The sequence below is a fragment of the Lagenorhynchus albirostris genome, chromosome 7, assembly GCF_949774975.1.
Source record: "Lagenorhynchus albirostris chromosome 7, mLagAlb1.1, whole genome shotgun sequence".
In the NCBI taxonomy this organism is placed as follows: Eukaryota; Metazoa; Chordata; class Mammalia; order Artiodactyla; family Delphinidae; genus Lagenorhynchus; species Lagenorhynchus albirostris.
The window spans coordinates 33,061,037-33,084,945 of record NC_083101.1 but is presented as its reverse complement, the minus strand read 5'-3'; the positions used below and the strand labels follow the sequence as shown (position 1 = coordinate 33,084,945).

General features: G+C 49.3%; 1 protein-coding gene across 1 annotated transcript in view; it reads left to right on the top strand.

Annotated features, from left to right (window-relative positions):
- Nucleotides 1–23,909, top strand: part of COL15A1 (collagen type XV alpha 1 chain) — a 103,005-nt gene that overhangs the window by 9,176 nt on the left and 69,920 nt on the right. The gene's annotated exons all lie outside the window — the stretch shown is intronic.

Sequence of the window (23,909 nt, the reverse complement as noted above, 5' to 3'; positions counted from 1 at the left end):
GTAGAACAGAGAGTCCAAAAGCCGATGACAGACTACACCTAAATCCATGCAGTTTCAACAGCGTCACACAAAGAACCATCTGAAGTTAGGTGAGCCAGCTGCTTCTCCCCTTCCAGCGGCACAGTCTTAGTGCCTGGCTTGTTCTGTCTTTGTTTTTAGCAAACAGGTCTGTTTCCTGGCCTCCATTCTCTCCACCCACCCCCTATACTGCAGCCACGGGAGTCTTCTAGCTTCTTGCCACTCAGGTGTGGTCCACCAACCAGCAATATCAGTATCACCTGGGAACTTAGTAGAACTGCAGAATCTCCAGTCCCACTCACAGACCCAATTTATCAGAATCTGCATGTTAACAAGCTCTCTGGTGATTCACATGCACGGTAAAGTTTGAGCAGCAGTGTAAAACCAGCTCTTATTATGTCACCCCCTGCCTTAGAACCTTTTGTCATCTTCCTGTGCTAACCAACCTTGGTAGGCAGAGTACTGGCCCTCCCACTGTGTCCACATCCTAATCCCCAGAACCTGTGGATATGTTAGGTTACCAGACTAAGGGGAATTAGGGTTGCAGATAAAATTAGTATTGATAATCATCTAACCTTCAAAAAGGGAGTGGATCCTGGGTTACCCAGGTGGGTTCAGTGTAATCACAAGCGTCCTTAAAAGTGGAAGAAGGAGATGAGGTGAGAAGGACTTGACCAGTCTTTGCTGGTGTTGAAGATGGAGGAAGGGGCCACAAGCCAAAGGAATACATGCAGCCTCTAGAACCTGGAAAAAGAAAAAGAAAAGAAAAAGAATTTTTCCTCAAAGCTTCCAGAGAGGAGCACGATCTGCTTAATTTTTATCCAAGATCTGTGTTGGACTTCTGACCTACAGAACAGTAAGGTAATACATTTGTGTTGCTTTAAGTACTTAATTTGCAATAATTTATTACAGCAGCCATAGGAAATGATTTTAACATTCCTTAGCATGGCATTTGAGACCCTCTGAAGTCCTACCAGTGTGCTGTTTTGGCCTCATCTCCAAGAATATCCTTCCTCTTAGCCTGATCTCAAAGCTCACAGCCCCCAGGGTGGCTGGAATGTCAGGAGTGGGGCACCCTGCGAGTCCAAGCTAAGGTTATTCTCCCTGCACCCCCAGCACCTAGCCCCATGTCTGGCTCCGGCAGGTACTCAGTCAATGCTTGTTAAACAAATAACCCAGTGGAAGCCTGCTATATTCATTCAGGTCACCACCAGCCATGGTGGGGCCCCAGTACACTGGAGGCACTGGAGGGGCTCTACTTTGCTGTCCCCCTGCTCTTCTGTCTTGGGCAAATCACTGGCTCTCTTTGGGCCTCAGTTTTCTTATCTGGGAAATGAAGGGGTTGGACCAGGTGAATCCTAAAAGCACTGTTAGCGAGAACATTCTAGGATATCTGAATTCACTTCACCCAAACTTTGCGGCGGTTGGGGGAGGTGATTCAACTCAGCAGCGCTCGGTCCAGTTCCCATCCTTCACTGACATCCTGTTCCATAGGTCAGGATACAGAACTGTGCCCAACGGCTGTGTGTATTTGGTACATAATGGAGACCACAGCTGCTCTCCTTCCCTGTCTAGTTAAAATGCCAAATTGCTCACTCTCCCACAGAAAGAAAAAGGGAGGGAAAAAAGAATGCATTTCTCACTGCAGAGTTTTTCCACGTGACACATTTTCTAATTTTATTTCAGGCTTAACTGTCTAGAGTAGGTGGCTTCATTTCAGTGTCTCCCCCCTCCCCTTTTATTAGAATATGAGCTTCCAGTTGAAGAAGTGGAATGGTTTTTCTTGTTTAATATTTGCAAGTGTGGGCTGCTATCAAACTACGGCTGAATGTCCTCATTTTCTCTGCTGAAGGAAGTGCTCTCAGGTGCACAGCACTAAGCTAGTGGTAGGATTCCTGGGGTCTGGACCCTCCATGGGACGCTTGACCAAGTCACTTCTGTTCTTGGACTCAGATACTTAGTCTGCAAAGAAAGGAAAAGGTTGGGTCACCACGGAGACTGTATGGACGATTGGAAGAACTGGTTGGTGAGCCCCATTTCTAAGAGTTGTTTTGTTTGAGACTTTATTGGAATTGTGTGCACCTAAATTTATATCTGCCATCAGCTTTGTCATCTCCGCACTGTCGCTGCAGTGCATGGATTGGTTGAGAAATTTTTAGCACCTGGAAAAAGTGTTGTAGCTTTTTTTCGAAGAAACTGATTCTGCTCCTGCAAGGTCTGTTGCTTCCAATCTCTTCCTTTCATCCCTTTGCCCCACTGGGTTCAGGCCTGTGTCGTGCTCACTAAGGGACTGTCACAGCAGCTTCCTGTCCTGGCCAATAGGTCCTCCCATCTCTCTGTCCTCTAGTGCATCTTTTCACAGCAACCCGAGTGGCAGGTCCTATTATGTCACATGCCCTTAAAACCCTTCCCTGCTTTCCCTTACAGCACCTTAAATTCCACTCTCCTCGAGCTGGAGCTCAAGGCGTCTTCTCCCCTCCCAGCGCTCCTGGTGCCCTGGCTCCAGCTACGGTGCCCTGGCTTCCAACTACGCTGAACTCCACTTGTCTCTGAATTTACAAGTATGTTCCCTCCTCCTATCTTTGCTAGCGCTGCCCCACAGTCTGGAATACTCTCCCTGCTCTGTTGAAATCCTCTTTCTCCTTTATAGACTTGGTATTCAAAGTATGGTCCCTGTACCAGCAGCATCAACACCACTGGGGAGCTTGTTAGAAATGCAGGGTTCCCTGGTCCAGCCCCAGACCTGCTGCATCAGAATCTACACCTTACCTCGCCCCCTGGCTGATGGGAGTGAAACAGAAGTGAGGGGCGCGCCTTGTAGCGTGGTGGTCAAGTGCTGGGGCTAGGGGTCAGGCAGGGCTGGTTTGGTTCTAGGCTTTGCACGTACTAGCTGGTGACCTTGGACAATTTACTAGTCCTCTTCTAGCCTCAGTTTTCTTATCTGTAGAGTGGAGATGATAATAGTACTTATCTCAGAGTTCTTTGGATGAGTACATGGAGTCATGTCCCCAAAGCTCTTAGCACAGTGCCTGGCACACCACGATCTGTCAATGAAGGGTAATGGCCATGGTGACGAGGTTCAACCTCAGTGCTAACTGACATGGTTCCTAAACCCTCCTATGGCCTCCCTCAGCATTGCTTGTACCTGGTTTCTTCCATCAGAGTCACTTGCAAGCCCATCTACCTAAGGATGGGGAGAGCCGGGACAGTGCCATTCATTTTCAGGGTTCAGAATCATTGACCTTCCAGTGCAGGGAGACAAGCAAGGACTTTGCAAGTATGGGTGGGTGAGTTGGATAGAATTAATGCCAAAATTTCTAGGTATAAATGGTCATCCTGCCTGTCATAGCCTGGTAGGTTTTTCATTCACTCATTTGTTCACTCACTTTTATTTGATAAATATTTATTAACTGCTTACTGAGTGCAAGGCAGTGTGGTACATGCTGGCTACAAAATGATGAACAAGATAAGTGTGGTTCCCTTCCTCATGGAGCCTAGAATCTAATGGGGGACATAGACACTAAATAAAGGGTTGTAGAAAAAACCCTAAATGTCTATAAACAGTAAAAAGTGTTATGAAGAAGTGCAGGGAGCTATGAAAGCACATGGCTGGCCACTCTAATACTGTGGTGTCAGGAAAGTCTCCCCAAGTTGTGACCTTTAAGATGAGATCTGAGGTGTGAATAGATTTAGCCAGGAAAGGGGGTGGGGCTGGTGGGTTAAAAGAGGAGTGGAATGTTCCAGATAGAGGCAACAGGATGAGGATAGGATGGAAGCAGCTGCTGGTGTGGCCTGAGCAGTCAATTCTCTGAGCCTGGTAAAGGAGGGGAGGCTGGGATGGGACAGGACAGGATGGGATGGGGCTGAAGTGGGGGGTCTCCAGCATGAAAGCAGGACCTCCGTCCAGTAGCTGCTTTCCCGAGCCTGGCCCTGGGTGAGCATCTCGGCTGCCACTGCCCCTTGGGTCCTGCCCAGTGCTCATAGCCCAGGGTCCATGGGCTGAGAGCCTCTGGGTGCTCTTTCCTGCCCTGCTCTTGCCTCTACTTACCCGAGAGTTTATGGCTTCAGGGAGGGGCACAGTGTCTCCACCTCTGTGTTGCCCAAGAGAAGTGTATGTGAGAGACTTGCAGTAGAATGATAGGGAAGCAGGGCTGAGTGAGAGCCTGGAGCAGAGTCTCTGGTCTTACCTTGGCCACCCAGAGCCTCCCAGGCCATCATAGCTGCCTGGCTGAGAGGTTGTGAAGGTCACACAAGAAAAGGATTCTAAGAATTGCCCTCTGCAGTTAGTCTCGGCTTTGAAAGCTTCTTCCTGTCTGTGAAATGAAGGGGTTGGACCAGCTCTGAGGCTCATCTAGATCTTATATTATCTCTTCTGATTTCTCTCTCTGGATCTCTGTATTCAGAACGTGTATCCACAAGTACATGCAGAATTCTCTTGCCAGGGAACAGAGAGGTCTTGTGGGGGAATAACTTGGGTGGGAAGTCCTTAGGTGTTTTCACATGGGAAGCAATTCCTTTAGAGATGGTGGGAGATGGGTGATTCATTACCCACTCCTGTCCAGGCCATTCCTTTAGAGACCTGCTTCTCAAACTGGGTGTGCTCGTGGTCCTTGGCTGTGTGACAGCAGTGTGCAAAGCTACATTGTTTATTTCCTGCATCTATTTTACTCAGCGGTTGATAACTCAGGGAGTCCAGTAACAACTGGAAAATAATTTAGAATATTTTTATGTTAAACAGCCCACAATTATTATGGAGTGCAAAACTTAAGTGCTTTTAAAGATAGGGCAGGAGGCTTTAATTAAATTTCCAAGCTCTGTGGGGCTCTGGCTAGACCCAGGCCTTCAGGTATAGGGTCCCCTCTCTCTAATGGTGATGCTTTAGTGGAGACGATGTTATATATAGATTTGAGGTCCCCAGTTGGTGGGGGAGGCTTGGAATTATGGTAGCAGGTACAAGAACCCGTTCTTGTATAAACGTTTCCTCCATCAATAGTTACCTAACGCACTTGTGTGTGGAAGGGGCTACTGACATGTTTGGTTTTTTGCTATGACAAATGGAGGTCACTGCTCTCCATAGCGCTTGTACTAGAACTTTCAGGTCCACGAGGGAAGGAACTTGTCTGTCACTGCTGGATCCCCGGCACCTAGAACAGTGGTACCACACAGCATGTGCTGAATAAATGCTAGCAGAATGAATAGATGTGTGTGTGTTGGTGGCCGTAAGAAACTTCCCTCCTCAATCTGCATTTACCTTTCCAGGAATAAGTGTGTGGGTGCACGAGCATGGGAAGGTTGGGTGGAATGTGAAAAATGCTGTTCATGCATATGCATGCGGTAGACTGGCCAGTCCCACTCAAGGTCAAGGTTTCTAAGAATCTCTTTGGAGGCAGCCTCCTACCCTGTGTGGTCCATGCTCCTTGTGGGAGAAGCACAGTTCACCATTCATGCACCTTGGGTAGCTGGGGCTCCTGAGCTCCCTTCTTAGGGTCCGTGGGTCCCCCAAATACCTCGCTCCCATCAAAACCCACCGGGGACCTTGAGGACCCAGAAAATGTTGGACTTTCAGGATCCTCTATTCTGGCTCTCCTAAATTACAGAGGGGAAGATGGAGGCTCAGAGAGAACAAGGGACGTGATGAGAGTCACACAGCCAGAATATAGAAGAACTGGATTTAGAATTGGGTTTTCTGATGTCCATGTGGGTGGCATCACACCACCCTCAAATGCCCAAGTTTTGCTGCTGCTTGGATGTAGACATGTCCGTCTGTCCCATCCTCAGGGATGTGGGAGGAAAGACGGGGGACAGGAATTCACATACACTGAGGGTCTCTCCTGTGCCTGGCAGCGTATGGTTAGAGCTGAGTTTTGGAAACATCAGCTGGACTTCAAATCCCAATTCCTCCATTTATCAGCTGTGTGACCTGGGCAGATTGCTCAGAAGGAGGGTTGGTTCCCTATCTGGACGGGGGGTAGTGGAGGTCCCACCTCCCAGGCTGTGTGAGGCGCTCAGAGTAGAGCCCGAGAAGACAAGCCCTTGGTGGGGGAGAGCTCTCCCCGAAACCATGAACCGCACCCTGTGCACAACAGCGTCACTGGGGAGCTTTTAAAACATGTGGAGGCCTAGGCCTTTCCCCCAGAGGTCCTGATTGGGATGCAGCCGAGAATCAGACTTCTAAAGCCCTCAGGCGGTTTTTCTGCCCATCCAGGAACACAGTGCTAGAGCATACACACCATGAGGGCAGGGGACGCATCTGTCCTGTTCACCCGTGAATCTCCCACAGTGGCAGTGCCAGGCACCTGGTGGCTGGTGAATGAACGAATGAACGAACGGACAGATAAATAAGATGTGCTCAGCACCTGACATTACCCTGTACCACCACCCTGAGAGCTGGGTATTGTCATCTCTCTGTCCAGATAATGAAACTAGGCTCAGAGGAGTTAAGGAACTGGCACAAGGCTAGTAAGTGGATGAGGCCTGGCGTGCAGGTCTCCCTGGCACAGAATACACGTCCTTCCCCTGCATCTGCTGGGCGAGGCTCGAGGCTCATCCTCCTCGGGTGCCCCCGAGGTCACCCTCAGTTTCAGGCCTCCAGTTAGGGGCATCTCCTGGTACACACCTTGGAGGGTCTGGTTCCCTCTGCCATTACTCTGGAGGTGCACAGGCTCTTCCTCCAGCTGACATTTGGAGGCCATCAAGCTGTACTTTCATCTAGATTAAACAAGAGTCAGCCTGTTTCAAAATATGACTTCAGGGTCACCATCTGTTCTGGCTGTTCCCTTAAACTCAAATCCCACCTCAGAGCCAAATGGGGCCCCAGCATCCCGCAGGGAGCAGGTCTCTGCACAGGGGAGCAGGAAAATCTGTAGAAAGGAGCAGTGTGTTTGATAACAGCTGTAGGACAAATTTCTTATGTCGTTCGTTTCCCCCTACTCCATGGCATCGAGTTGTTATATGTGAGCACCACAGGCCCCACTACGCATCCATTCCTGTATTGGGTGCCTACTGTGTACCAAGCACTTCCCTGTGCCTCACCTTCTTAGGGCAGTGGGTGAGAGTGGCCTGGATAGTCGATAACTGTGGGAACACGATACGCTGGGCAAGTCACATCGTCAGTCTGGGCCTTAGTTTTCTCATCTTGGGGACACTGGACTGAAGTCCTTCCCAGCTCTGAAGGTCACCCCGAGTCTCCAGGCCTCTATCAGCCTGTTCAGTGTAGGCACGATTTCACAGCTCCTGCTGAAGCTGTGAACTCATTCTGCCAGCTGCTTCCCTGCCCTGGCTGAATTCATACAAGCTCATCTGTTGGGACGCCCTGGGCCGTTCCCAGGGCAGCTTGATTTTGCCCAGGGCATCACATGACAAGTGCTGAGAGGCTGCAGGAAAATATGTCTCCTGCTGTTGCCAAACGACCGCCTTCGCTCCACATTCCAAATCGCCCAATTCCACCCTCTGCTTGGCAAGGGAAAGGAAGGGGCCCGACTGCAGGGGCAGCAGCTCGAGGTGAAGTAGTGATGCCTCCTAAAATGGTCAGCGGCAGCCTTCCTCAGAAACCCTTCAAGGCACCCCATTGCCTGTTGCATAAATTTTAGTCTCCTTGGCTTGACATTCAAGGCTCTCCCTAATCTGTTTCCAGTCTCTTGAGTGAAAAAGTGATTAAGAGTAGAAAGAGCTGGGAAGGACCTCAGATGACCCATGTGTGAGTCCCAACCACACCAGTCCAGCTCTGTGGCCTTGATCTCCTTCAGCCTTGGTCTGTTTATCTGCAAAATGGGAGAGCAATTGTTCCCACCTTACCAAATTGTCCTGAGAGTAAATGAGCTGATGTTGGCTTCACGCTTCTAACCTGGCTTCATAATTCTCTCCTTTCTGTGCTAATGTTGGAGGTTACCTAAGAGTCCCATTGCTCCCATCCCCCGGGACTACCCACTTACCCCTCAGTTTCCTAACTCCATAGGTTTGCTTATGCGCTGCTTGCTCTACCATGTTCACCTGTGCAGAGCCTTCCAGGCGCATCTCCATTGCCCTGTCCTTCAGTTCAGGCACCTGTATCAGGGCTCTGTGTGTTGGTGTCTTGCCCTCCCTACTAGTCTGAGAGCTACTCGGGGACCAGAGCCCGAGTCTTCTTGATCTTCCAGAGTCCACCCCAGGCCCAAGTCCAGACAAGTGTGGCCACTGGATGCTGGTTGTGGGCAATGCCAGAACCCTGGACTGGGACCAGGATAGAGTGAAAGACAGGGAGGTCCGCTCCTGCCTCGCCTTCCGAGATCCATCCTCCCCTTGTGGCTGCGGTTCTCTCGGGGCCGGCACAATGTAAATTATGACTGAATTGCATGTGGTTAGCACCTCTAACTCTGTAAGAGATTTTATGGACCACGTGGTGTCAATCATGCGAAAGAACTCAAGAAATACCCAAGGACATGCCTTACTTAGAGACTTAGAAAGCTCCAGAATTACTCTTTCAAGCTCCTCCCACCATCGATGCCCCTCCCACCCCAATGCCTTACAACGTGGGGCTGGAGGTTGGAGGTGGGGGGATGCAGGAAGGAGCAGGAATCTTACCCTTCTTCTCCCAGGACCTCGAGGGCTGGCCTGTCCCGCCCCATCTTGCCCAGTGGCCCCAGCTCATGCTGTAGCCCCCAGATAGGCGACGAGCAGCCTCTCTGAGCTCTCCAGCCAAACCTCAAGAAGCTAATAGTATATCACGAGAAGGGGAAGCGTACGTTGTCCACAATCCCTACCCGGACCCTTGTTCCGGGGAGGCAGCTGGAATGCACACTGAAGTCTAAGAGGCCAGTGTGTTTTAGAGCGGCACCCCCAGCTCAGTTTGGTGGGTGAGAGCCAAGGCAGGCATTTTTCAGAAGCCTGGTCATTCTGCACCCTCTTGCTTAAGGGTTAGCCAAAAGGATGGAAGATCGCAGCCCTCAGAAAAGTTAACATCAGGCCTCTGTTTGGCTATTAATATTATATTAATAGTTGGATCAGATGAGAGCTAGGCCGTTAAGTGCATATTGAGCTAAATGGTGCTGGTGGGATCACTGTGACAAACAGCTGGCGTTCATCAGAGTTCTTTGTAATTGCTGAAAAAGACTATTGATTGTATGTATTGATGACCATAAATGTAATATGGTAAGACAGGCATACGGTCACTCTTCTCCAGAATCCGTTAAGCTCATTCATTCACTCATGTGTGCATTATTCGTTCATTCATTCCTCCATCAATGCTCAATTTTTGCCTAACTCAGGCAAGCCCTGTGCTAGAGGCGTGAGGGTGAAGTTAGGAGATATAAACATGAAACAGATGATGCCTGACCCCCGAAGGGCTCACAGGCTGGTGGGAGACGTAGGCAAATAAACAGATAATATCATAGAAGTGAGGAATTGGAGCTTCCTGGGAAACTTACCAAAGGAGGGTTTCTTGGCAAGATGGGGTGATCCATTTGCAGGCATTTAGAAAAAAATCAACCCTGAGGCCCAGCTTCCCAGTGTGGCTGGAGAGGACTTCCCCCAGGTAAGGGCAAGGGGAAGGTGGGGAGGCAAGGGAAGTAGCTGTTGTTGCCCCTCCTGGAAGTGTGGCCTCCTCCGGCTTGGGACAGGCTTTCTCTGGGGAGCAGCTCCCTTGGAGGCCACAAGCTTCCTCCTGGCTTTGGAACCCTCGCAGACATGCCCAGGCCCCCTGGGCTGCACCTCCCAAGCCTCTCTGCATCCCACAGATCACCAACCTCCTTCCCCCAGCTGGGGCCACGTGGCTGCCTCTCCCTGTTGTCAATCGGTGGGATCTAGTCACTCAGGGGACTCGGCCTCCCGTCAGCCTGTCTGGGAGGCAGCTCATTTGCTGTGGCTGTGCTGTGATCTGAGGGAAGCCCCATCACAGCTAGGGCCCTGCCTAACCCTGTGTCCATAGAGAATGGACCCAGGCTGGGTCCACATCTTGTCTCTGCCACTTACTACCTGTGTGACCTCATCCCTCTGCATCTCAATCTCTTCATGTATAAAATACAGGTAATAATACCTTCCTCACTGGGTTATTGTGAGTATTAAACGAGTCAGTCCAGGCACCACACTTATAATAGGACTTGGCATACAGTAAGGGTTCAATGAATGTATTAGGTTTTTTGCCTGCTCTAACAAATTACCACAAACTGGTAAAGTTCTGGAGACCAGAAGTCCAACGTCAAGGTGTTGGCAGGGCTGCACTCCCGGTGGAGGCTCTAGGGGAGAATCTTTCTTTGCCTCTTCCAGCTCTGGGGGCTTTCAGTATTCCCTGATTCATGACTGCCTCACTCCAGTCTCTGCCTCATAATCATGTCGCCTTCTCTTCTGTCAAATCTCCCCTGTGTCTTATAAGGACACTTGTCATTGGACTTAAGGCCCACCTGTATAATCCAGGATGGTCTCGTCATCTCAGGATCCTTAATTATATCTTCAAAAGACCCTTCTTCCAAATAAGGTCACGTTCACAGGCTCCAGGGATTAAGATATGGACGTATCATTTTAGAGGCCATCGTTCAACCCACTACAGCGAACATGGGCCATTATTATTATCGTTTAGTTGTTGTTTCTTCCAGCAGCTGCAGTTAGCCTGACCGTAGCGTCCTGCCCTGGGGTCAGGAGGGGGATGGAGTGGGAATGCTAAACCAATTTCCAGGTTCCAGCTCCTCTTGGTCAGCCCCATTTTATTCAAGCCATTCCCAGGCTGGGACAGGAAATTCTGCTTATGAAGTTCCACTGGCCACATTATAGCATTTCCGCATATTCAAATTTCACTAATCTGAGATAAACAGTCCTCTCAGGCCCCTACACCTGTTTGGAGCTCTCTGTCCATGTTAGTTGCTCCTTACACCTGAGCAGGCTATGCTTAACAAAGCATTTTCACATGCAGAACCACATTTGACCTTCACTGCGACTAAGCTGAAGGAGGTCATTTCACCCCATTTTGCAGGTGAGAAAACTGAGACCCAGAGGGAAAATTGCACAAACCTATCTTTCCTGGCAATTATAGACAACAGTTCAGGGGAAAGAAAAGAAGGCTAGTATCATTGATGATAATTGCAGTAACAACAACCACTGTGCTATATTGAATGTATGCTTTGCTAGGCCCTCTGCCTAGTATTTTACGTCTGTTATCTCAAGTCATTCTCAAAAGTCTCTCCTGAAGTAGGTGGCATTATTCCTGTGTTATGGATGTAGACACCAAGGCTCAGAGAGATTAAGTGTCTTGTTCAAAGTTGCACAGCTTTTAAATGCTGAACTGGGATTTGAAGCCAGACCTGGCTGAATCTTTCTCCCTAATACTGTGCTGCTTGGAGATCCTTCTCTAGTTTGGAACATATGTCACGCTGGCCAAAATGAGAGCAGTGGCAGTCCAGTTCCCTCCCAGATCTGCTCAGAAGATGAAGCCCACGAGAGACTGTCTCTTGCTGGTGGCAAAGCTCCTTCCTGAGAGGCAGGTGCTGAGTGTTGATGCTCAGAGCAGTGGGGATTGGCAGCAGGGCAATGGGAAGAGGGAGGCAGACAGGCCCAAGGTCACTGAGGGCCGGGACAGTCAAGGTGTGCTCCCTGGAGTGGGGCAGCCTTGGGTTGAAGTGACATTCCTGGAGAGGAGAGGAACAGAGGGAGACTCAACTCCTTGCCTCAGACCTTTAAGGTTCATATCTTAAAATCGCCAGTTCTAGGACCTGATAGCTGTGTGCCCTCGGGCAAGTTATTTAACTTCTCTGTGCCTCTGTCCCCTCATCTGTCGACTGGGAACAGTAAGAGTGGGGTTGTTGTGGAGAGCTCTGGGGCTGTGAATCAGGATCACCTGGGAGGCTGGTGCCCAGGCCATGCCTGGACAAACTGAATCAACATCTCTGGGGGTGGGCCCCTGGCATAAATATTTTTTTTAAATCTCCCCGGTAATTCTGTGTAGCCAGGGTTGAGAACCACTGCTCGGCAGGTAAAGTACATGGCGCCCAGGACATGATAAGGGCTCACTATACACGAGCTATTGTTACACTTTCCTCGTACATTCACGAAATTAACATTTATTGGGCACCTCCCTGTGCCAGGCTCTGCCAGGTGCCCATATCACCTGCGGTTCATACTTCTTGCTCAGCCATTTCTAGCACTGCTTCCAAGAGAATGAGTTAATTGGGTTCGATGCTGTGTGAAGACATGACCCAAATCTAATATTCTGAGAAGAAGGTTTTACTGATAAGGGCAGAATCCAGAAAATGTGCCCACATCAGAGAAACTGAAACCCTGTGTGTAGGAAGTGCAGCCGAAGATCTCCAGACCTTTAAAGAGGAAGCTAGAGAGAAAGAGTGGGCTGCAGACTCTCTGTGGGTCCCCAGGCAAACATCTGCCCCAGCAGTGCCCCCACTTCGACATCTGTAACGTGGAAGGGTTTCTCATGGGTGGCTTTATGTTTTTAGCCGCAGAATCCTTTTCAAACGAGGCTGTAATTGGAACCCAAAATATCAAGCAAATTAAGTCTGAGTTGCTTTGGTGTGAGTGTATGGATCAGGGTAGATGAGTGTGGGTGTGTGAATGTGTGAGAGAGTCTCCACGAATGATTTGTGTGTGGATGTGAGTGTGTGAAGGTGTCAGGGTGTGTTAGTATGGGATGAGAGTGGGGGAAGGTGTGTGTGGATATGTGTGCATATACGTGTGAGTATGTGAATGTGTGTGTATGGATATCTGTATCAGGGTGTGCGTGAGTGTTCGTGGGAGTGTTGTGAATAGGTGAGAGTGTGTATGAGTGTGGTTTTACGAGCGTGAATCTGGATGGGTGTGTGTGTGTGCATGTGTGACTGTATCTGCGTGTGTTAGGGAGCTGAGGGGCAGGCCTCCTTTAGCCTCCCCTCTCCTGCTGGTGGCCTCCTCCGTGCCCCTCCCTGCCCTCCTGCCATCCCTGGCCCTGGGGAACAGTTGGGAACTGTCTGGTCATCTGCCCTGCCAGCATTGGTTCTGTGTCCCCTTGCAGCGCGGAGCCTGGCATATTCAGGACATCCTGAAATTGCCCACTTCCAGCAGGTTGCCACCTGTTCCTCTCTGGTGCCCCTCACGTTCCCGGGGCAGGCCCCTTTTCCTCCAGGCCCGCTTCAGTGAGTTTGTGAGTTTTCCTTGCAGAGCCCCGGGCTGAGTCCTCTGGAGCTGCTGCCGGGAGTGATGACTCACCGCAGTTGATGTCATCCCCAGGAGTCAAGGCCTCCATCACACTCAAAGAGTCTTTGTTCCCCAAATGGAAAAGGAAGGGCCATAAACTGAGAGGAGTTACTACAAAACCCTTCCCAGATGCCCGTGGCCCTCATGCCTGCCCACACCTGCTAGCCTTTACTGTACCACCTGGTGCACGGGGTCCCTGCAGTGGCTGTGAACCCAGGTTTGGGGAAGACAGTGAGGAAGGGGTCTGAAGACGCTCACCGCAGCAGCACAACAAGACCCACTGCTTGCTTCCTGGGGCTTGCGTATGGCTCTTGCACTGGAGCCAATTCTGCCTAGCCGGGTGTGTGTGCGTGTGTGTGTGTGTGTGTGTGTGTGTGTGTGTTGCAGGGCCCGGTCACAGAATGAGGGACTCATGGCACTCTCTCCAGGCTCAGCTCCTCAGTTCCCTAGTCTCTGGGCCTACTTATCTGATTCTATTATTAATTCTGTAAAGGCTATAACAGTTGGAGGATGACTGTGAAGGGAACTGCAGAGACCATGAGGGTACCCGGCCCAGAGTCTGCCTAGTCTCTGGGTCCTGAGTGTTCCTGGCCCATCGTGTTGTCCATTCTCGTGGTGACTCTGGGAGGCAGCTTTCATTGCTGCCCCGCTGTACAAATTAGCTCACAGCTCAGAGAAGCGAATTGGCTTGCCCAAGGTCACACCCCAGTTAGCGGTAGATCCAGGGCTCAAGTCCAGATCGTTCTGCTACCAAGCCCCAGGAGGTTAACCCTTACCTGTGGCTGCCAACCAGGAGAGGGCATCAGACTCACCCAGGCCAGACTCTGGAAGACTCTGATTCCATAGGGCCAGGCAGGAGGGGCAGACCTCTGTCTTTTTAAAAGCTCCCTGGGTGACTCTGACGTGTGGCTAGGACGGCAACCTTCATAAAACATTATACTGCCTAGTCAGATTTGAATCCTGACTGCAATTGCTTATTATCTTCATGGCCGTGGGGCAGTAATTAACTTTTCCAAGCCTCAGTTTTCTATCTTGTAAAATGGGGATAATAATATTATCTCCTTCATAAAGAATCAAGGGTGAAGGTGAAATGATTGGTGGAAAGCTCTTCAAATAGTGCCTGTCACGCAGCAAGCCCACAGTAAATCTTAGCCACAGATGTTATTGTTTCTTGTCATCCATTCATAGGTCACCCTTGCCAGACTCCGTGCTGGTGCCAGGGACTGCGAGCTGAGTCTGTGTGATCCATGTCTAGGCATATCAGGGAAGGAAGGGAGCTAACCACCAGAATGCAGGGATGAGGGTGTAGCGGTGGAGGGATGGACGGGGACTGTGGAAACACAGAGGGAGAGCCGAGGGGGAAGCCCAGGAGGCAGGGGGCTGTGATAGGTTGGCTTCCGCACTGGGGTTTCAGGTGAGTTACTTCTGCTCTCTGGGGCTTGATTCCCTTTGCCAAATGAGAGTATGAGCCCCACCTTCCCTCTCTCCCCCCTGGAGAGGGAACAGGTGAGAGGATGCTTCGAAACCAGAGAGGGTGCTGATGGGTGCAGACTTCTTCCTGCTGGGGCACCCAGCTGGGCCCAGCTCCTTCCAGCTGCTAGGCAGGGTAACCAAGCTGCAGGGCCCACACCTTGCCAGGACTCTGACCACCTCCAGGCCCCTTCAAAACCATCGTTTTCTCATTTGAGGTCAGAGGCCTGAAAGAAAGAGAGAGAGGAGAGCTCATACAGTAACTTCATTGAGCAGGAAAATTCCTGCGCTATATATGAAAACCGGAAAAGGGAAAGAGGCGTTCTAAGTTTACATGTAGAAAAATGCTCTTCTGTAATTCAGAAAAATGAGGTCTTTGATTGTTGGCAAGCCCAGGTCTTCCTTCTAAGTTGATCCAGGATTTTTTCCCTGGCAGCGAAACAGTTCTTTTTTCTAAGAAATGCATTGGGTGGTAGGTTTTTCTAAGAACCTCTTGCATCTTTGCTGGGTGTGGATTGAGCCCCTGCAGGAGGAATTCTGCTGCGTCCATTTTCCTCGGGAAGGGAGTCAGGTAGATCTGGGCGCCTTCAGGGACTCCAGCCCGGGTGCGGTGATGTTTCCTCACAGGCAGAGTTATGACATTTTCCTGGGCACAGTGCTCCCCACCTCCGGCCAGGCCACACTGTCCAAAGATGAGGACATCTGTAGGGGGAGAGCTGGATTTGTGCTGGTCCCCATTGGAGTCATTCCTTCCAGGCCTGAAGGCTGTGGGCTGAAGGAACCGGCAGTTAAGGGTGGTTAGAGAAACTGGAAAACAGATGGGAGATGAGGATGCAAAACTGAAGACATTCAGACCTGGCAAGGGCCTTTGGAAACCATCTGATGCAGGCCTCTCATTTCATGGACGAGGAAACTGAGGCTCAGAGAGAAGGGACTGCTCGAGATCATACGCTGCATTGGTGGCAGAATCTGCCTCCCAGGCTGGGCCCTGTCCACCATTCCATGCAGTGTCTGAGAGGCCATGGTGTGGAAGTCCAGAGGGCAGAGTTAGGCCCAGCCAGGCAGGTGGGAGCTACAGGAGGACATGCCTTAGCTTACTGGGAGAAAGAAGACTTAGAATTGCCCAGCAGTGGCCAGGGTTGTCCTGGGGCCGTTGAGCTCCTGGACAGTGTAGATGTGCAAGCAGAAACCAGATAGACTTTGGCGTGGAGGGATGTGGCAGAGGAAACTCTTTCTCCAAACGGTGAGCAGTCTTTCTGCATAGAGTCTGTGGCTTGGTGAACTCCCAGCAGGCAGCAAAGGAGGCACTGGGGACCTCCTCTCTCCCAAGGGGTGAGTGCAGGGAAATCCAGGGGAGAAGGGGCCCTGCTGGGGTCCCAAGGGCAGTCATCCCCACTTTACCTACACACTTAGCCTGCTGGCTCCATCAGGGTTGGAACACCTGGACTCCCTGAGCCCTGCCCCCAGTGGGAGCAAGAGGAATCAGTGAGTCCCCGTTTAAGCTGACTGAAGTGTTCTGTAGTCTTCACAACGGCAAGTGGAAATGGGACGTGGGGAAGGGACACCTTTTGCTTTCCCAGGCAGCCGGTGTAGGAAAGGGGTAGAGGATGGGAGGGAGGCACCAGGGTTCTAGGCCTGGCTTGTTCACAGCTCCCCACTGACCTCAGACCTGCTCTCTTGGGTCACTTCCAGACCTGACTGTGATTCTGGCACAGGCGGTGACCCTCGCAGCTGCAGCCCAGGAAGCCTTCCTTGGGTTTCATGGATGCAGTTCTCCGTGTGGCCGCCAGGGGCCGCTGCTGTGCACGTTCCTGGAGTGTCCTCAGCCACCCTGTCTGGCTTCTCTGCAACTCTCTTTGACCTAGAGCCAGAGGAATGCTCCTTAGTCCCTTGGGGCTTTAAATGCTAACAAGCGCAGAGCGCTGGGCTCAGGTCCCAGAAAATCATCTGTGAGATGGAGCTTTGCAAAGCCAGATACAGTTCCCTGAGGAGGCAAGGCTCCAGAGCCCAGGCTAGCCCAGGCTAGCCCCAGGCACTGCCTCAGGACCCCACAGATGGAAGGGCTGAACCAGCCCATTACATAGAAGGAGAAACTGAGACCTGCCTGGGGAGGAGAGATGTCAGCTGTCCTGGAGAGGAGGAGAGGGAAGGGTTCCAGTTCTTCACCTCCTCTGGCCAGGTCACTGTCATCTCTGTGGAAGGAAAACCTGAACCCTGCCCTGTTTGTTTCTTCAGCACTAGGATTCTGCCCTGGTTTCCATGGAAACTGGCTTTGGACCCCTGGGAGGAAAGTTGCACCATGTGGCGACTGTTCACATTTTCCTCAGCCCAGTCCGCCTCTAAAGCCGTCTGATTCCCTTCCCTGTGCCCTCGGGAGGGGCTGCACCAAAGTTGTGCTTAGGAGCCCAAACCAAAGACTTGAGGAAAGTGAGGCCCAGTGGCATCTCTCTATTTCCTTTCCTCAGGCCACAATGCCAAGGGTCTGCTCTCTGCCAAGCCCTGATGTGGGTATTTGAAGGAGGGAGTCATGACTATGGCTCTGTGTATAGGGTGGGAGAGGAGCTCCAGTGTCTTGGGGTGCAGCTGAGTGAGCTTAGAAAGATTTGGCTGTGAGAAGATAGGGGAGGATGTTACCGATAGAAGGAACAGCCTGAGCAAAGACGGGGACAGGAAAAGGGAGCGAATGAAGCAGTGAAGCAAAAGGTGTCTTGAGTGGAATTTCAACTTGATCCTGAGGGCGCTGGGGAGCCATTGAAGGCTCTGGAGCTTGTGAGTAGCATGAGTGGAAGACTGCTAACTGAGACACCTAGATCATGAGCTTCTTGAGAGCCTACATTCTAGGTTCAGCTCCATATCCCCAGCTGCACATAAGGTGTGAGGTGGGGGCTTTATGAATGTTATCAAATTCATGAACTGGAAAAGTGGGTTGAAGAACCTCCATTGGAAATGAAGCTATCCCTATGCATTAATGAAGTGAAAGATTAAGACTGAGGTCAGATGTCCTATGAGATAAGTAGTTATCTGTGGCGAAGTGTGGCCACCTCCCACAAAGGGCCCCGAGGTTCCTGAGGCCAGAGAATTCTGCAGTCAGTCCCCCATTAGCACTGCCCCCTCCAGTCTTGCCCCTCAAGGATGGTGAGCTGTCTTCCCACCAGCTGTGATCTCCACCCCTAGCTTCCCACCCAGCACAGAGCCATCCTAGGACAAGTGTATGGACCAAGTTGCTGGGCCTGTTTGTCTTGGCTCCCCAGCTTCTCTCCCCTCCCTGGTGGCTGCCTGAGCAGGTGGCCTTCCTGCTGGAGGCCAAGGAGAAATGAGCCAGCAGGCCCAGGCGCAGCCCTGAGCATGGGTCACTCCAGGCCAGGGGTCGCTCCCTGCCACGCCACGCTGTGGGACCATGCGTGTGGAGGGAGTGGTGGTTGCTGAGAGCATGGCTGGGCCGACTTGGACTTCCTCTAGATTGTGGCTTGGCTCCCCCTGTGGCCGACCCAGTGGAAGCAAGGCCTGTTGCCTGATGCCTGCACTCCGGTCCTGTCTCATGGCTGAGGTCTGGGCAGCGGGGCGGGGGGTAGGATTAGGAAATGATCTCTTTGCAGACTTTGCTTTTTGCTAAGCTTATACCTTTGAATCAAACAGAAGACCAATTTCTACCATTTGTTGAGCACTTGCACTTTTCCTCCATCATCTCATTTGGTCCCCATGTGTGAGATGGGTGGGATGTCCCCTCGTCAGCAGTAAGTTATCTGCCCAAAAGCTGCCCGCTTCGTAATTGGCAAAGGCTGGATATGAATCCAACACCAAGGTAGTTCTCCTCTGCAGGCTGCCTTTTTTGCCCACTGTCCGGCTGGCCAACCAGTGGTCTGTGCCTGGCAGGGCTGAGGCAGCTTAGGGGTCATGGGAGGGATACCAGTTCCGGGTCATCTGTCATTCCAAGTCACCCCTAAGGCAGAATCACACCTCCCCTCTGTCTATCCTTGCTTCACTGCTCTATCTACTGCTTTCTGGCTGTGTCTCCTCGTCCTGGAACTCTCTCCTTGACCACCCATTTCCCTGTCTATAAGATAAGGAGATTGGATAGATTGGTGATTTTTTTTTTTTCCCAAACCAGAATCCTCCTGGAACTAAGAATTCCCAGAATGGCCACATGGAAGCCTGGGCTTTACTGGCCATGGCAGCACTGGGCTGGTTTAAGCAGGTTTCTGGGTGGGAACCTCTCAGCCCCTGTCCTTGGGTACCCTGGAACCCCAGCTGTTCCTTGAACGCTCAGGACACCACTTAGAAACAAGCCGCTGGATGAGAGGCCCTGGTCATTCACTCCCTGTGGAACCACACATTCTACAAACCTGGAGTATCCCACCAGAGAGGGACTTCTCCTCCTGTTTTCAGTAGGCGAGAGAGAGGAGCTAGAGGAAAAGCTTTCACTGGATTAAATGGAGAAGAAAGCGAAGCTATCAGCAGGGTACTCATGGTTTTGTTTGTTTTTATCTTTAAACTGTGGAAGGGAGGAAAGAAATCTCAGTGGGTTGCTTGCTTTTCTATTTCTTTTCTTTTCACTTTTTCTTCTTTCTATAGAGATGGGCTGTATTTGAGTGAGGAGAAACATGAAGAAAAGGTTTTATACTTTCTAAAAGGGGATGTAGGGTGTTAACATCTTTAAAAATATGTAAATGTCTTTATTTTTCACATCATGTACTTGGGGTAAAATTCAAAAAGTAGAAAAGAGTATCCAGTGAAAAGAAAGTCTCCTGTCGTCTCCCAGCCACCAGCACTGTTCCTTGGAGACAATCTCTGGTCCCAGTTTCTGGTGTATCTTTCTAGATGTATTTAATATATATATTAAAATATATTTTATATATTTATGTATTAATATATGTATTTCCAACTGATAGCAATTCCATTCTGCACCTTGTCTTTCTTATATGTTTGTTTCTAGTTAATACATCTTGTTTCATATTAAAACCTAAGGAACCATACCTTTTTAAAGGCTGCATTGTATTTCGTTGTATGGGTATATCAAAAGTTACTTTTTTTTTTTTTAGAAATTTATATATTTATTTGTGGCTGTGTTGGGTCTTTGTTGCTGCACGTGGGCTTTCTCTAGTTGCGGCGAGCGGAGGCTACTCTTCGTTGCGGTGCGCGGGCTTCTCATTGTGGTGGCTTCTCTCATTGCGGAGCACGGGCTCTAGGTACACAAGCTTCAGTAGTTGTGGCTCGCGGGCTTCAGTAGTTGTGGCTCACAGGCTCTAGAGCGCAGGCTCAGTAGTTGTGGTGCACGGACTTAGTTGCTCCATGGCATGTGGGATCTTTCCGGACCAGGGCTCGAACCCGTGTCCCCTGCATTGGCAGGTGGATCCTTAACCAATGTGCCTCCAGGGAAGTCCCAAAAGTTATTATTTATTTAACCATTCCCCAAGAATTCCAAGACAGAATGGTTTAGATACATTTAGATACATTTTAAACAATACTGCAATGGATATTCTTGTAAGTGCTTTATATGTCACATTTGTAACTGTATCTGTTCTAAAAATTCATAGATGTATAACTGCTGGGTCAAAGAGTACATATGCACTTTTACTTTTGATAAATATCGTCAAAGTGCCCCTCGTACAGTTGTTGTGCCAGTTTACAGTCCCACCAGCGATGCACGCGATGCCTGTTTCCTCAAACTCTTGCTAAACAGAATATTATCCAACATTCTGATCTTTGCCAATCTGATAGGGAAAATGGTATCTTCATAATCTTACTTGTTATCTCTCTTGTTCTGAATGAGGTTGAGTATTGTTTCATATGTTTAAGAGCCATTTTTTTTTCTTTTACTGTGGAAAGAATTTCCTGTTCTTTGCCCATTTTTCTGTTGGATTTTTGGCCTCCTGCTTATTCGTTTGTTTTGTGTATTAGCGTAATTCATCTGTTGCCTGTGATATATGTAGCAAATATTTTTGTCCAGGTTGGGATTTTATTTGACACTGTGGGGATTTATTTTTGCTCTGCAGAACTTTAAAAATTTATGTGTTGTTAAATTTAATGAAATTTATAAATCTTGTTATTTTTGCCTTCTGGGGTTTGTCATACTTTAGTTTCTGTTTTATTGCAAGTTGCAAACTGGACAGAAAAAGCATTGGATTGAGAATCAGATCTGCTTTTAGCCACCAGATCCCTTCCCTCCTTTAACCTCAATTTTGCCTTCTTTCTGTAAACTGAAGGGGTTGGACTTCATTCATTTATTTGTTCATCTTTTCATGCATTCATTCATCAGCACTGAGCTGGATACTGGGAACACAGAGATAAATGGTGTGGTCCACGTTCTTGTGGTACAATGGGGAGAGAGACAAGTGACCCAACAGGGACCTGCAGTGTGCTGGGAGTGGAAGTGGAAGACCTCAGTATATATTGAGGCGGCATCTGATGCGGGCCTGGAAGGAGATGTAGGTCAGGAGGTGAAACAAAAGATTTCATGGGAGGGAGTCTTGGAGAATGAGGAGTTAGTTATTCTGGTAAAAATAACTGGTGGGGTGAGGTGGGGTGGTGGCAGAGGGAAGAGCATTTGACAAGGAGGGGAGGGGACCTGTGATGGCCTGGGGCACTGGAGGGAGGGCGTCGGGAGGGCTGGGTAGTCAGAGTGCGGCTGGGTCTAGACCACAAAGGCCTCTCCAGCCAGGTGCCCAGGCTGCCGCGGACCCTGAGGGCACAGATGGCCAGAGAAGCCTTCTCAGCATGATCAGATTTGCCCTTTGTTGAGGATGGGACAATCGTTTTCATTTGAGTGTTGTGAAATATTTTCCATGGCATTTTTATAAAGAATACTACAAGGAATACTTTTGAATATCATCTAGTTTAAGAAATAAAAGGCTTCCCTGGTGGCACAGTGGTTGAGAGTCCGCCTGCCGATGCAGGGGACACGGTTTGTGCCCCGGTCCGGGAGGATCCCACATGCCGCGGGGCGGCTGGGCCTGTGAGCCATGGCCGCTGAGCCTGCGCGTCCGGAGCCTGTGCTCCGCAACGGGAGAGGCCACAGCAGTGAGAGGCCCGCGTACCGCAAAAAAAAAAAAAAAAGAAATAAACATCATCACTGTAGTTGAAAAGCCCCATGGACCACTCCCCAAATCTCATCTCTCTACCTCCTCTAAATGTTGGCAAGAACATGCTTCTGGTGGACATGTAAAATGGCACAGTTGCATCTTAATGATAGTTAAGATAATAATTGCATCCAAAAAGAAATGATAATTATGGTATATAATGTAGGTGTTAGCTAATGCTAGGGAAGTAATCATACTGCAATACATAATATAAGTATCATATCAACACTTTGTTCACCTTAAACTTACACAATATTACATGTCTGTTATATCTCAATTTTTTAAAAATGGCACAGTTGCTTAAGAGAACAATTTAGCCACACTCAGTGAAGTTGCAGATGCATATACCCATATCATCCAATAATTCTACCCTAAGTGGTGGAATTACCTGCACAGGTAAGCACAAGGAGATGTGTATAAGAAAGTCCATAGTAGTAGTGGTTGTAATAGTGATGGTAACCTCACTCATCAGCAGAAATGTGAACTAATCCATAGTGGCTTATGTATACCTAGAGTACTGCTGTGAAAATATGAGACCTGGAACCACACGTCTCAACAGGGATAAATCTCAAAAATACAGCGTTGAGTGGAAAATAAAAAAGTTCCAGAATACATGCAGCATGCCAACATTTATATGAGGTTAGTAGACAGGCACAGCAGTGCTGCATTCTGTTAGAGACATATAGCCATGTAGTAAACACACAAAGGCATGCATGGGGATAATAAACACCAGACCCCCAGAGTGGCTGCCTCTGGGGCATAGGCAGGGAGAATAGGATCAGAGAGTACATGAGAGCTTCAGCTGAGTTGATATTTTCTTTCTTAAGTGGAGTGGTGGGCCCATGCCTGTTCCTCATGTTATTCTTGTTCTAAAAATGTTAATAATATATTTTATTTAGCCCAGAATTTCCCCAAATTATCATCTCAACATGAAATCAATCTAAACATATTAAACAAAATGAATATCTTACATTCCTTTTTTCAAGCATTCCTTTTTCAAAATCCAGTTTGCATCTGTTGTCCCACCTGCAGAGCTCCTGCCCACCTCTCTCTGGGACCTGCCTTCCTATCTCATCACCGCAGGTGCACAGGGGTGCACGTCACTGCAAGCCAGCCTGCAGCCTTCTCCCAGGGGACAGTGGTTGGGTGGACCAAGGCTCATGAACCTGGGGTCCTTTCCAGGCCACCACAATGGAGGCCTATTATTTCTCCCCCCAAGGGGTAGTGGTTAAGAACACACCTCATTAGTGGGATGCTCTCCTGAGGGGCTTACCTTGGGCAAATTTCTTACCTTCTCTAAGTTTTCTCTGGGGTAGAATGGGGATAATAGTACCTACCCTCATGGAGTTGTTGTGAGGAGTAAATGAGCTAGCTAATGTATGTGAAGAGATTAGAGCCTGGTAAGAGTGAGAGCCCGGGGAATGCGGGTGATGCTGACCATGATGACGACAGTGACAAAGGGCGATGACGATGATACGGATTTCAGTTGTCCTAAGGTCTGAGAACACTTGGTTTTGTCCCTGCTTTTTTCCCCACACCCTGAGGCACTTAAACAGTAGACCTCATTCAAAATAAAACAAAACAAAATAAACCTATCCACTTTTTAAAAAATTAATTTATTTATTTATTTGGCTGCGTCAGGTCTTCGTTGCTGTGCATGGGCTTTTCTCTAGTTGCGGCGAGTGTCGTTTTGGTGTGTGGGCTTCTCATTGCGGTGGCTTCTCTTGTCGCGGAGCACGGGCTCTAGGCAAGCGGGCTCAGTAGTTGTGGCTCGCGGGGTTAGTTGCTCCGCGGCATGTGGGATCTTCCCGAACCAGGGCTCGAACCTGTGTCCCCTGCATTGGCAGGTGGATTCTTAACCACTGTGCCACCAGGGAAGTCCCAAACCTATCCTCTTTTAAAGAAAGAAATGGGGAAAAAAATCCTTAAGTTGTTGGGGGAACACTGTAGGGATATTCTAGGAATATTTTTAAATGTTTTCCAAACTGCTAATCATGACTTGTTAATGGGTAATGATATCAATTCAGTAGGTTGTTTCCAGCATGTTTTTAATAAAACAAAAGAGAAAAAGAATTGTTAAACAGAAAGGAAAATATCATAGTGCCTGGTAAGTATTAAAAGTAAATAATGTTTTATGAAACATCTGTTTCGCTGTTACAGATATATATTTGTCTAAACGTGCATATTGGGTGGCCATGT